Source organism: Suncus etruscus, chromosome 3 (assembly GCF_024139225.1).
Source record: "Suncus etruscus isolate mSunEtr1 chromosome 3, mSunEtr1.pri.cur, whole genome shotgun sequence".
In the NCBI taxonomy this organism is placed as follows: Eukaryota; Metazoa; Chordata; class Mammalia; order Eulipotyphla; family Soricidae; genus Suncus; species Suncus etruscus.
Genome location: NC_064850.1, coordinates 139353062 through 139367332, shown reverse-complemented (window position 1 = coordinate 139367332; position 14271 = coordinate 139353062). Strand labels below are relative to the sequence as shown.

The window sequence follows — 14271 nt, the reverse complement described above, 5'->3', positions numbered from 1 at the left end:
TTACAGCTATTTATGAAAAGCCTACAGCCAACATTATACTTAATGGCGAGAAACTAGAAGCATTCCCACTAAGGTCAGGAACTAGGCAAGGCTGTCCACTCTCTCCACTCTTATTCAATATAACCTTAGAAGTCCTAGCAATAGCAATCCGACAAGAGAAGGGAATCAAAGGAATTCAAGTAGGGAAAGATGAACACAAGCTAGCTCTATTTGCCGATGATATGATGATATACATCAAAAACCCTAAAGAGTCCACAGTAAAACTCCTAGAAACAATCAACCAATACAGCAAAGTGGCTGGATACAAAGTCAATACACAAAAGACAGTAGCGTTTCTATATACAAACAATGAAGTTGAGGAGAGAGAGATTAAAAATACAATCCCATTTAAGATAGTATCAAAAAATATCAAGTATCTAGGAATAAACCTTACAAGAGAAGTGAAAGACCTTTACCAGGGAAACTTCAAAACACTTCAGAAAGAAATTGAAGAAGATCTAAAGAAATGGAAGAACATCCCATGCTCATGGATAGGTAGAATTAACATAGTCAAAATGACTATCTTACCCAAACTTCTATATAGATTTAATGCAATCCCTATCCAAATTCAGACACAATTCTTTAAAGAAATAGAACAATCAATCACAAAATTCATCTGGAACCACAAAAGATCCAGGATAGCCAAACACATACTGAAAAACAAGAAGCTGGGAGGCATCTCCTTACCTAACTTGAAACTATACTATAAAGCCATAGTAATTAAAACAGCATGGTACTGGAACAGAGACAGGAGCTCAGACCAGTGGATCAGAACAGAATTCCCAGACATAAACCCCCAGATATACAGCCAACTAATATTTGATAAAAGAGGCAAGAATCTGAAATGGAACAAAGAAAGCCTATTCAACAAATGGTGTTGGTACAACTGGAAAACCACATGTACGAAAGTGAAAATTGACCCATACCTCACTCCTTATACAAAAGTCAACTCAAAATGGATCAAAGACCTTGAAATCAGACCTGAATCTATAAAGTTTATCGAGAATAAAATAGGCAGAACACTCGAAGACCTATATATCAAAAAGGTCTTTGAGAACGGAGCACCAATGGCAAGAACGTTAGCATCAAATATAAACAAATGGGACTACATCAAACTAAAAAGCTTCTGCATGGCAAAAGAAACCCTACTTAATACAAGAAGACAGCTAACAGAATGGGAAAAAATCTTTTCACTTGACATATCAGATAAAGGGCTGATATCTAGAACATACAAAGCACTCAGAAAGCTGAGCCCCTCAAAACCAAATAAAGCCATAGAAAAATGGGGAAATGAAATGAATAGACACTTCTCTGAGGAAGACAGAAGGATGGCCAACAAACACATGAAAACATGCTCACCTTCACTCATCATCAGGGAGATCCAAATCAAGACAACAATGAGATACCACCTTACACCAGTGAGGTTGGCTCACATCAAAAATAATGGAAACAACCTTTGTTGGCGAGGATGCGGTATGAAAGGAACTCTCATCCACTGCTGGTGGGAATGCCCCCTAGTCCAACATCTATGGAGAAAAGTCTGGAGAGTGCTCAAAGAACTCAGAATTGATCTGCCATTTGACCCAGCAATTGCTCTACTAGGCATATACCCACAAGATGGAAGGACATTCATTCCAAAATATATATGCACCCCACTATTTATTGCAGCACTCAGTATAATAGCCAAATCTTGGAACCAACCTCGATGTCCAACAACAGATGAATGGATCATTAAGATGTGGTACATATACACAATGGAATATTACATGGCAGTCAGAAACGATACAATCACAGACTTTGCAGCAACATGGATGGACCTAGATCATGTTATGTTAAACGAAGTAAGTCAGAAGACAAAAGATAAACACAGAATGGTAGCACTATTCTGAAACACCTAGAACACATAGTTTATACACAACTAAATCCTATCAAATAACAGGGTAGAAACTCCGAACACTGTAATAGTCAGCATAGACGTGGGAGCAGTGTCCAAAATACATGAAAAAGGAACAACGCAAACTCTTGACTACACATTATACCACAAAGAAAACAGCAACAACAGAAACGGCAGCATAGAGAGAACAGGTATGTAATCAGACTTCTACAACAAAGGTCCACAATAATCCCTTAGAGTTCATATACAGGAACACAAGTATAGAACACCAAGGGAAATCACGGACTACAATGGCAACATACCATAACACTACCTTTTAATACCTTTATCTTACTATACTTTAAATAACCTCTCAGCTTTTCTGCCCACAGGTGCCCTTGGATCCAAAGGGCGGACAAACTAAGGTGGCAACTCGGGATACCACACGGGATACCATACCTTGCTTGCACTACGAGATGGCCACAAGAAAACTCTTTAACATACACTTTATCTTTAGGTAATACCTTCATTTAGGAATTGAAGCACGTGACCAGTCAGACCACTGAAGCAGTACCTGAGATGTACAGACTTAAACTACAGGCTCTATTCTTCGAACACATTCAATCAAACCAGCATTCCCTTGCTATTCTCTCCCCTCTTCTCACTACTTTTTTTTTCTTCTTCTTCTATTCTGCTCATTACTTTTCTCCCTTTCTCCCCCCCTTTTCTCTCTAAGGTATTTTCTCTTTTCTCTCCCTTCAAACCCTTCCCATACACCTTCCCCTTTCCCCCCTCCGGAAATCCAACTATCCCCTCACCCCTCAATCCCATCCAGATCTCCCACCATATTAAAACTCTTCACCCCCAGTCCTTATTCTATTAGGCATCAAGATCGACCTCCTACCCAACGAACCAGTACCCAGCACCCAGGCGAGAGGACACCCAGATAAAACCACACCTCGTCTCCTGAAAGAAAAGACAGCCAACTCCCCTATGGACTCATGCTGCGAGGCCCTCCCGACCAACTCCCCCTAACGCGAACTGCTCCTTGAAACCGGGCCTAGATCCAAAAGTATCCCCAATGCAAGAACTCTTCCAAGACCCCCCTGCCGCAAATATTTACCAATCTGAAGAAGGTCAGGGGGTGGGTTAGGAAGATGCCTGGGAACCCACACACCACAAGAAAAACCCAAAAGACAATGGGAAAAACTGTACTTCCAACATAGGCATAAGACCTGTAATACACCACCTCTTTACCTGCCCTCCCCCAAATGTAAGGTAGTCTTTTGCACCACTTTGGTCCCATAAAAATTTCGCTAACTCATTTTATTTCTTTTTTTTTTAATTTATTTATTTATCTTTTTTTTTTAAATGTTTGTCCTTCATATATATTTGTGAGCACATACAGTTTCAATCCCCCCCCCCTTTTTTTTCTTTTTTTTCTTTTCTTTCTTCGTTTTTTGGAAGGTGACCTGTGACTGTTATCCCATCAGTCCACCCACGAATACACAGACATTATAATGTAGCACCACTTCCCCCTACAAAGGCACACTAAGTAAAGGGGAAATTTTACATTTAAAAAAAATAAAAGAGAGCTCTTATCTACTAGAGATAGGAACTCATAGTTATTTAAAATATAGGGATATCTCCTGCCTTGAAAATATGTCATGTGGAATCAAATTAGACCTCAGGTGATTAGATACCATTCATCCAGCCTTGAACCCTGGATCTCCGACATAGAAACGGCACAGCTCTCCACAACAGCTGCAGGAAACAAACTCCATCCAGGACGGCCTTAATACGACGAGACCAACAACAAGGCCCAGCTCTAACATGATATCCTGACAACGGGGAAAATGCGATCATCTTGACCTTAGAGCAGATTAGCCTACCTTACCAACTAACAACAAGACAAAACCAGAAGTCTTGGCTCCCTTTGGTAGGACAAAAACCCAAGATCGGGATTTACAGATGACTGGCTGCTTGATCCACGACCAGACTGTATACATCTTGGGACCAATAAATAAGCCCTAGTTTAGGGTTTGAACTATGACCTGCACAAGAATCATGATCCCCAGCCCCAAAGATCCGGCAGAGACAATTGTAATGGAATGGGGCTTTTGGGAGCACAAATAAAGACGCTATCCTAGGTGCCACCCTAGGCTCAGTGCAAAGACCAAGATCATCAACCACAGAAGATGGGTTAAAATGACACTGAGGTAACAGAACCTCTAGAACCACAAAGACTGACTTCATCATAAGTCCCACCTCAGGATCTGTACAGATACTGAGACCTCTAAACACAGAGCAGAAGTCTTCCACACACCAAAGGAAAAAAAAAAGAAAGAAAAAAAAAAAAAAACACCACCGGGAAAGTAAAGGATCCTGAGCAATGTCTAGAGTTGATCCCATGACAGTATGCTCCAAGGACGGAGAAATCCCATATCTCTTAGGCCAAGTGAATTCTTTTTCGAATGACCCCAATATTTACTGTGCCAGTGCAGGAGGGAAAAAAACAAAAATACAAAAAGCACAAAACCTTGGTTATTTTTTTGATATAAATATATATATTACCTTCATTTATTATTGTTATTATTATTTTTGATTTACCATTTATTTTGGTCGATTTCTCTGTTTGGGTGTGATTATTGAAAGTGTAGTCCCCAATTATACTTATTTTTTTTTATTTATTTATTTATTTATTTTTTCTCTTCCTTTCTTCTCTTTCGTTATGTGCTATGCCATGTTTCTTAATTCAAGATCATGGCGTGATTTTTGTTTGTCTGTTTTTGTTTTATTTTTTTTCTACTTGTTTGTTTGTTTGTTTTGTCTGCTCTGTGTGGTGCTTATCGATATAGCTGGAGCCCTCACTGGATATTTGACACTTCTTTTGGTACTAGTGGAGTGTTTCACCTACTTTTTCTCCATCTCCCAGATTGATGATGAGAGCCTTTAGAAGGACTCCTCCCATTTTCGGGGTATTAGACTCTTACCCCAGTTTATTGCTTTTTTCTCCTTCAAACAAAACCACGCAACTTGAACTAGCTAGTCCTGACTCCAGATAGAGGGGGAAATAAGGGAGGCATCAGGACCAAACAGGTGCAAGACTACTAAGTAGTGGGTTAGATACAGAGGGGACCACATATTCTAGCCGCCCTGGGGTGAGGGAAAAGGAAAAGGGAGGTAGGATAGAAACGGAGGCGTAGGGATGACAATTTGGCGATGGGAATCCCCCCTGATTTTATGTAAATATGTACCTAAAATATTATTGTCAACAATATGTAAGCCACTATGATCAAAATAAAAATTTATATTAAAAAAAAAAAAGAAATATTCAATAGATTCAACAGAAACAACATAAGAATCATTAGAGTCTCAGAGTCCCAGGAAGCAAATCTCATGAAAAATCAATAGTCAAAGACATCATTGTCGAGAAGTTTCCAGAGATAAATGTTCATGCATCCAAATTCTGCATGCTCAAAGAGTACCAGCTAAAGGAGATCCAAAAAAAGCACCCAAAGATATATTCTAGTCACAATGCCAAATACCACAGATAGGGATAGAATACAGAAGGCAGCAAGATCAATATGGGAACTTACATACAAAGGTGCATCCTTAAGATCACAGCAGAGTTGTCACAAGCAACCTTTCAGTCCTAAAGTCAGTGGTGGGCTATAGTGATAAAACTCATGAAATAAATGCTTCACCAAAAGTATTTCACCCAGTGAGACTTACATTCATGTTTGAAAAAAGGATACACAGCTTCACGGATAAACAACAGCTCAACAACTTTACAGATTCAAACCCTGGCTTAAAAGACCAAATGAGTTTATTTTTGACAATACCCATATATTAGAGAATGTTTTTTGCCATTACCACAGCTTTTATGTATTCCCAAATTTGGAAAAAAGAGAGTTTCTTTTTGGCAGAGTGATAGTGCAGCCTGCAGGTACAGGGCTTGCCTTGCATGTGGCCAACACCAGTTTGATCTCTGTCACTACATAAGGTACACTGAGCACCTCCAATGTGAGCCTTGAGTATAAAGTTTGAAGTAAGCCCTGAGCAACCACCCAAGCCCTACAAACCACCCCACAAAATTGCCTCGCTAAGCTTAGTTGCATGGAAAGTTGATGAAGCAAGACAGCAAGCCTGTCCTCAGAGTTTGAGACAGACATCTATGCATGTTTTCTCATTCCATTCATTTCCTGTGAAGTCTCTACTCAAGATGTGGAAGTTGTCGCTGTGAATTTTCTTGCATGAACTGAGTGTATGCATCAGAAGAGGCATTGTTAATCTAGTGTGTGTACAGAAGAGGCTTCTGACAGAATTGTCAGCCCAATGCTGAAATCTCTTATGGAGGAAGGGCTAGGAATAACGGTCAGTTTCTAAATACAAAATTTACAGAAATAATTGAGGCCAAACATGTACTCTTGAGTCTCTATCACACTGTGGAAATGTGAAGAATTCTAGAGGATTGGAATCAGGGGTCTGTTCCTCACAAACTGGCTTGGAAACCACAAAATCCATAAGTCAGGGCCAGAGGTACTGCAGAGAATAGGGCCCTTGCTTTGCACATAGCCAACACAGGTTTAATGATGGGCATCCCATATGTTCCCAGAGAACTGCCAAGAGTGCAAGATTGGAGTATTGCTGCAAATCCTGAGCATTGCTGGGTGTAGACCCAAAAGTAAAAACAAGCAAAAGTCATCATCCTTCTCCATCCTCCCCTTTCCCATATGTCAATTTATTGTCATCTAATTTTTTATCACAAGAATGTAAATTTTGGGGATATCAGAAATTGACTGTCATAAAGAATTTCACAGAGAAAATAAGATTCTAAAATGAGTGTTGGACTTTTAAAGAAATTGTATATATTTACATAGTAAAAAGGAGAAGATAAGATATTTTGATCGTGGATATTCTAAAATCCTATTCCCTTTTTAGATACAAATCCATGAAAAGAAAACACATCTATATGCTATCACTGTCATACATGCACACTAGCATACATGTATAATCTCTTTAAATGATACTTCTAACACTGACAGAACCCAAGATTAAAATCACTCTTTTCTATAAAGCTCTTCAGATTTTGAGTGAGTTTCTACAGTCCACACCACCATTTGGAATATTGCTTGTCCCAATCTCCAATAAAAGACAACAGTATGACAGTTAGACTCCCACCATGTTTACTTGGCCTTCAGATGTTTTTGTGTCAATAGGAAGTCAGATGGAAAATTATGACTGACCAAAGGTTTCAAAAAATAAAAGGTGATCAAAAAAAAATAAATAAAAGGTGAATGAATAATATAGCCTGAGTATCTTTTCCACTGACACACATCCCTATAGTCTAGTGGGCTGGACATGTTGTCCCTTACTTCATTAAGCTACAATTATCAAAGTAGAGAACAGTCACTAACACACTGTCTATTCATATTTGGATCTTAGTAAAAGATGATTTATTATCTTATAAAAGGAGATTTAATTAATTGAATTTAATTAATGGAATTAATTTACAAAGTTATAAGGCTGAAGAAAAGATACATACTCAACACTTCATGAAAGACTCTTAAAACTCCTAAACAACTATAAAAAACTCTTAATATTCTTAGAATCTTAAAAGTTTTATTCTAAAAGAAATAAAACAATCCATTTCTTTAACATCACAATGAAAAAAGTAAGCTTATCTCCAAACTCATGTCTCGCAGTTCTCTCTGTGAACTGGGATGGCTCAGATGTCTGTTTTTGGATTATAACATGAAAGACAGAGTTAACATCTTTAATAACTAATCTGATCTGTTTTTATTCCTGAGGATTCAATGGCAAAGAATCGTTAAGGCAATATTTAGGGATTGACAAACTGTTGAATTTAAGTGGACAGAATCTTCACTATATTTTATTTTTTGTTTGTTAGGTTTGATTTGACTGTACCTGAAGAAGAGCATATGTCAGTCTATTGGTACAATGCACCATTTTTTTAAAAAAGTACTCTGCTTCAGTTGTACAAGGAAACTGTCCATGAATGTGGTTAGTGAAAACCAAGGAACCCAAGGAGGCTGCATACAAATTAAACGCCTATTATGTCTGCATCTCATTACTAATTTCATAGAAGTCACTGAGAACGAAAAAAACAGATTCATGATGTTTAATCTTGGTGTTCACGGTGATAGTTCTTTCAGATGTCAATAAAAAAGGTCTTGACTGGGGAGTGTTAATACATACAATTCAGTGGGGAGAGAAGAGAATTAAAGGGAATGGGTGGGACTTGATCCACCCAAACACTGAAAATCTCAGACTACTCTCTACAAGACAGAGGCAACACCTAGGAGCATGACTTTCAGGGTCTATGACCTCTAGTACAGTCAGAAGATAATCTTCCACCATCATAAAACTGTCCTGACACCTCATTGGCAGTGAGTGGGGAAGACTCTAGCAGTGAAGTAGAAAAGAGGCATATGGGACTATTAAAGAAATTATGGTAAAGCAGCACAAAACACCACCAAGCATCCTGAGTGAAGAGTGCACTTCTATGAACCCAATCAGTATTACCTTACCCCTCCATATAATACCTCTGAAATGAACTTTTGAGTAAGCATGTTCAGGATGTGCAATGAATTCCAAAAGAATGGGACCTGCTGTGATTAAAACACAGGCGGCTATGAGAGCAGAACTGAATAAATTGTAAAGAGAAATGTCAGAACCGAAAAACTTCATAGGTTGTAAAATAAAAATCCGCGGTTTGTGCCAAGTGCCGTGTTTAATCCCCTTCAGTAGAAGGCTCTGAATAAGCAGGGCAGCAGTGAAGAAATCATACACCAAGCACTCAGGAAAAGATGGCGGACATGGCATCCGGGGCCTTTTTTTCTCTTTGTCTCTTTGACCCTGCCATAAATCAGAACTGCTTTCTTTATTCAAATCAATTCCCAATACCAGGAGGGGGAAACTCAAGAGAGACAAACTAAAATACTATCAGATGGGCTTTTACATATCTTAGGGAAAGAGGAAATTGGGGAGCACCCTTGTTTAGGGTTGTTACCTAGCTCTCCTCTTATAAATAATTATTTTGTCATATTTTCATAGATTTATTCATTTATACACATGCCTACATCTAATATTTATCTCAAGAAAGCCAGGGAGCTTGCATGTTTGTTCTGTTGTTTTTTTTCAGAATGAAACTTTCAGCCCTCGCTGAAAGACATGGAAAAACGGTCAGTATAATGAATAATGGTACACAGTGCACATCATAATGTATAAGGGAATCCTCGTTGATTATATTTGGTTAAAATGCAAATTACTACTGCTAAGCTAACTATTTCAGAGAGCAAGGCCAACAGGAACTGAAATGGATGGAATAAAAGAGATTTCATATTGTCGTCAAAGGCAAGTGAATGATGCAGAGAAAACCACACAACACTAATCTTCATGTCATCCTTTAATAAATGAGTGCATTACTTATCCCACTCACATCTAAAATAAATGAATTCTCATCGGGTCAATGTCTTTCCCAGTGATCTCTGTCTCTCTAGATAAAATGTTCTACCCTTTATAGAAAAATAGAAAGTATTTTAAATGTACTAATATATAAAATATCTCATTATATATTATATACTACACCACATTTTCTATAATAAGATGTGAGTATACAATAATAATATGTAAGATGTAATAATCATAGATGTCATTATATCCAGAGATATAAAGATGAGGCCAGGAGGATTAGGTCTTTGTTGAATCTTCTCAAATAGAGCTGAAGAATGCCATTAGGGCTGAGAAGGGACAGCTATCAAATTGAGAATTGGAAATGATTGATCTGAACAAGAATTGGTGCTGAAAGGAGATAAAATGATAGGCAGAATACCCCTCAAAATAATATTACAAACCACTGTGTCTAAAAGTAAGTGGGGTGAAAAAGTGTGTGTGTGTGTGTGTGTGTGTGTGTGTGTGTTATGTGCGTGAGTGAGAGAGACAGAGATAGAGACACAGAGGGAGAAGAAAAATATCTGCTTCATAGGTAGCAGCAGGAGGGCAGAGGGAATCTGGGGACACTGGTGGTGGGAAATATGCGCTTGGTGGAAGGTGTTGTACATTGCATGACTGAAAATCGTGAATACTTTGGGTCTGTGAAAATCTAACTGCATTTTGAACAATCTTTTAACTACAGTGCTTAAATAAGTAATCAAAATGATCAAAATCAATCAAGCAATAAACAACGAGCTAACTAAAATCATTATTATACCCCTACATTATTATTATTTTTTATAAAATTTTGAAATTATACTTACTAGGTAGAATTACACTATTTATTTACTAACTGCTCATTGTAAAATTATTATTATATATTAAAATCCTCAAATTTTATATATATATCCATTCTTTTTTATATTTCACAATATTTTTCTTCTTTTCATTCCTCATTTTAGCACTAGGGAGAGGGATTTTGTAGACAAACTTGTCCAAAGTATAGTCCTTTACCATTCTTGCTTTGTAGGCTCTGCCTTGGCCCTGGTAAGAGAGATAGAGACCAGATTCTTTGGCTACCACATAGCAGTGTATTTTTGATACTGCTTGAGCTGGATGTGTCTGAAACCTTGGAAAAAAGAGTGTCGTTTTGGTAGAGCGATAGTGCAGCAGGTACAGGGTTTGCATGCAGTTTGATCTCTGCCACTACATAAGTTACACTGGGCACCACCAATGTGATCCTTGAGTACACAGTTTGGAGTAAGCCCTGAACAACCAACCAAAGCTACAAACCAGCCCACAAAACTGCCTGGCTAAGTCTAGATTCATGGAAAGTTGTTGAAGAAGAGAACAGTCCTTTCCTCAGATTCTGAGACAGGTATTTATGCACTTTATTATCCACATCAATTATGAGAAACATTTGCTGGGCAGTCTCTAGTCAAGTCAAGACGTGGAAGTTGTGGCTATAAGTTTTCTTGCATAAATTGGGTGTGAATTAGAAGAGGCTTTGTTTATATGGTGTGTGAATAGAAGAGAATTTGTGACAGAATTGCCAGTGCAATGCTGAAATCTCTTATGGTTAAAGGGATAGGATTAACAGCTTCAAAAAAAACCCCACCAAGTTATTACATCAGGTTATCTGAAGCAAAAGTTGCAAAAAGTATTAAAGTCAAACATTTACTCTGAGCTCTACCACACAGTGGATATGTGAAGAAAGTCTAGAGGATACAATCATGGTGTCTACTCTTACAAACTGGCTTGCAAACTTCACAAAATTCATCAGCCAGGGCCAAGGTACAGCATAGAGAGTAGGGACCAAGACAACAATTATCCATCCACTCACAACAATAAGAATGACACCAATAATAAGATTGGAAACCACCTTTGTGGCTGGGATATGATGATAAGTCAACTTTCACCCACTGCTCGTGGGAATTTTGTGCGAATGAACCCATATGGAAAACAGAATAGTAGACTGAGGAGGAGTTTCAGAGAGATAGGACAGTGTATAGAGTCATTGCTTTCTATGCAGTCGACCTTACATTGATGCCTGGCCTTGCACAGGTCTCACCAGATCCCTAGGAGTGATTCTGAGTGCAGAGAAAGGATTAATGCCTGATCATTGCTGGGTTGCCCGTATTCCCACCCAAATAAAACCTAAAAATGTTTGATTTGGAATGGAGCTCTCATAGGACCCAGCTACTGTACTCTTTAGTTTATATCTCAAAATCAAACCATTTGAAAGGATATGGTCATCCTTGTTCTCTGAAGAGAAACATGGGATCAACCTGAGTGTCTGAGATAGGGCAGTGGATAATGAAAGTGTGACATCAATTCACAACAGAAGTGTCAAAGGCTTTGACATTGATGAAGTAACTGGAGGTGGGATAGAGGTGTATAGCTAAATCACAAACATATCAACACTGAAACATGAAACAAAAATTCTGATAATTCATCTTAAATATGTGCCTGCTAAGGAGGCAGACTGGGTGTTGCAAGGGAACCTATGGACATTGGTGGAGAGAAGTTAACATTGGTGGTGCAATAGTGCTAGAAAATGGTATTCCTGATAGATCCTGTATGGACGCAATTTCTAGATCACAGTACCTAAATTAAAAACATATTAAAATTTAAAATGAAAAATCCATATTGGTGTCCAAAATCTAGCCTTATTTGAACACAGTTATTTCCATACATGCACCTCTTCTCTGTAGACTTTCCTCTGGAGTCTCCTCATCCTCTTCACCCCTTCTTAACAGAGTTCCTGTCAAATGTTAACTGCTGTGTTGGGAGTTGGTGGCAGTTGGTGGCAGTAGCTAAAGATGGATGAAGAAGGTAGGTGGGTGCACTCTAGATCTACATATGAAGCCCCTGGCCCCTACTCTTTTCTTCTCTTTTCTTGGCTGTCTTGATCTTTCTAAATAACATGCCAACCTACATTGTAATAGTGTCTCTTAGGAAAATAATGGATGGAAGTGATCGCTCTGCACAAGAAATCTGCACTGAAATGGAGAAACTAACAGGGAGGAAAAATAACACATTTGAAAAGGAAAGAGAGAGAGATACAAAGGCAGAAACAAAGAGACAGAAGCAATTTGCCTACCCTAGAGCAAAGCAAGGTAGGGTGTGGGAGGTAAATGAGAAACATAGGTGATGTCAAAGGGAAGGGTGCACTGGTGAAGGATGGTGTTCATTGTATGACTAAAACCCAACAATGAACAAATTTATCACCAAGTTGCTTTAAAAAAGCAATTAAATTTTTCAAAAAAGAGGAAAGCATATATTCTGCATGTACGTGACTCTGGTTTGATCCCTAGAGCTGCATGGTCCCAAATAGCCAGAGTTTTCATTTAAAAAAAAACCTAAAATACTTTAGTGTGGTCACTGGAAAATATAATCCTAAATTTAGGTGACAATTTTTAAAAACTATAAAATGTAAAGCACATTATTGAACATTGTAATATGGAGTACCTAGCATATGCAGTCTGAAATGAAAAGTACAAATAAAAGCTTCTCTGAGTTTTTACTTGCAAAGTAGCCCAGCAAGGTGGGCAATAGGACAGGGTTTCAAGGGACATCACACATTACATGCAGGACTTGCTGTGTAGAGGGTGCCATTCCTTGCTAGTGAGAATTTGGCATTGGCAGCCATAGACAAGAATGCAGGGTCTCGTGCATCTAGGATTTTGGAGGCTGCAGCAGTCCAGTGGCACAGTGGTGTCAGAGGTTTTCCACATAGGCACACCCACAATGAGGGTAGTAGGGGCTGACACCAGACTAATGATCAGGGGCAGAAAGCCAGGTACAGGCAGGCACATCCCCAGGAAGGCTTCTTAGATCCTCTTCTCTCACCTGTTGTGGAGAATTTCCCATAGGCAGCAAAAGGCAAGAATCCTAATAGCTGGAGGCAGGTGCCTGATTCTGAGTGTCTGTGTGAAAATAGCAATGGAGAGAACGATGCCACAATGCAGATTTTACTGGGAGGCTTCCAGAGTTGTTGCAACAGGGTACTTTGCTGGGAGAGACTTTCCTCGGTGCACCTGGATAGGAGAAATTTAGATTGGCATTCATCATCAGTACTATTGTCATCAATTATGTGTTGCTTGCAGGGCCCCAAGTGGCAGAATGTCCTCTGGATCTTATGTGCATTTTCCATTCGGTGGGTGTAATGCCCACCTGGCTGGGGAGAACTCTCAATGTCAGTAGCTGGGATGAGGACTAATGCTTGGGCATTGGGCAGAGGGTCCTGGACATCAGTGTATCCCAGAGGCTGCAGGGTGATCTCTACCAGGTTTCCCAGGTACCTCACTTGTCTCCAGTGAGCAGGAAGTAGGGGACAGGTTTCCATGTTCCCCCTAATACCTAAAATATGATTTTTGTCCCCCAATTCACAATACAGACCAGACAAAAGACCTTTGTTGAAGTGTATATGGGGTGCGTTTTCTGTACCTCCTCTTTCTGTACAGTCAGTGTAAAAAACACAGCCTGTGGTAAGAATTGGGAGGCCTTATATTTTCTTTTTTTGATTTTTATAATATATACATGTATATAAAAAGTCCTTCACCAGTGCAACATTCCCACAACCAATCTCCCAAGAGTCCTTCCTCACCAATTTTAGATTGACCACAGATTGCACAAGTCCTAGTGGCTGAGATTTGTTTACAGGATGCTGGGTTTGGTGTGGCCCCTAGTGAAGGTGAATTGTTGCTCAGGGGGAAGGGGGATACATTTCAGGCACATGCGAGTTCTCTGCTGCATCGAGTGGAGGTAGAAGCTGCTCAGGTACCCTCAGAGCAACTGGACTGGGAGAATTTTCAGTTGTCAGCTGCTGACAGCAGTGCTAATGATTGGGCATCAGTCTCCAACCCAGGTATCATCACCTCCCATTGGCAAAAGCGTGG

The 14271-nt window shown here is 39.2% G+C and overlaps 1 non-coding gene across 1 annotated transcript; it reads right to left on the bottom strand.

The window, feature by feature from the left end:
- Positions 1-13744: 13744 nt before the first annotated feature.
- On the bottom strand, positions 13745-13877 carry LOC126005197 (small nucleolar RNA SNORA51). The gene has a single exon (XR_007494368.1). It is a non-coding gene; the product is annotated as a small nucleolar RNA SNORA51 (small nucleolar RNA).
- Between the last annotated feature and the right edge of the window lie 394 nt (positions 13878-14271).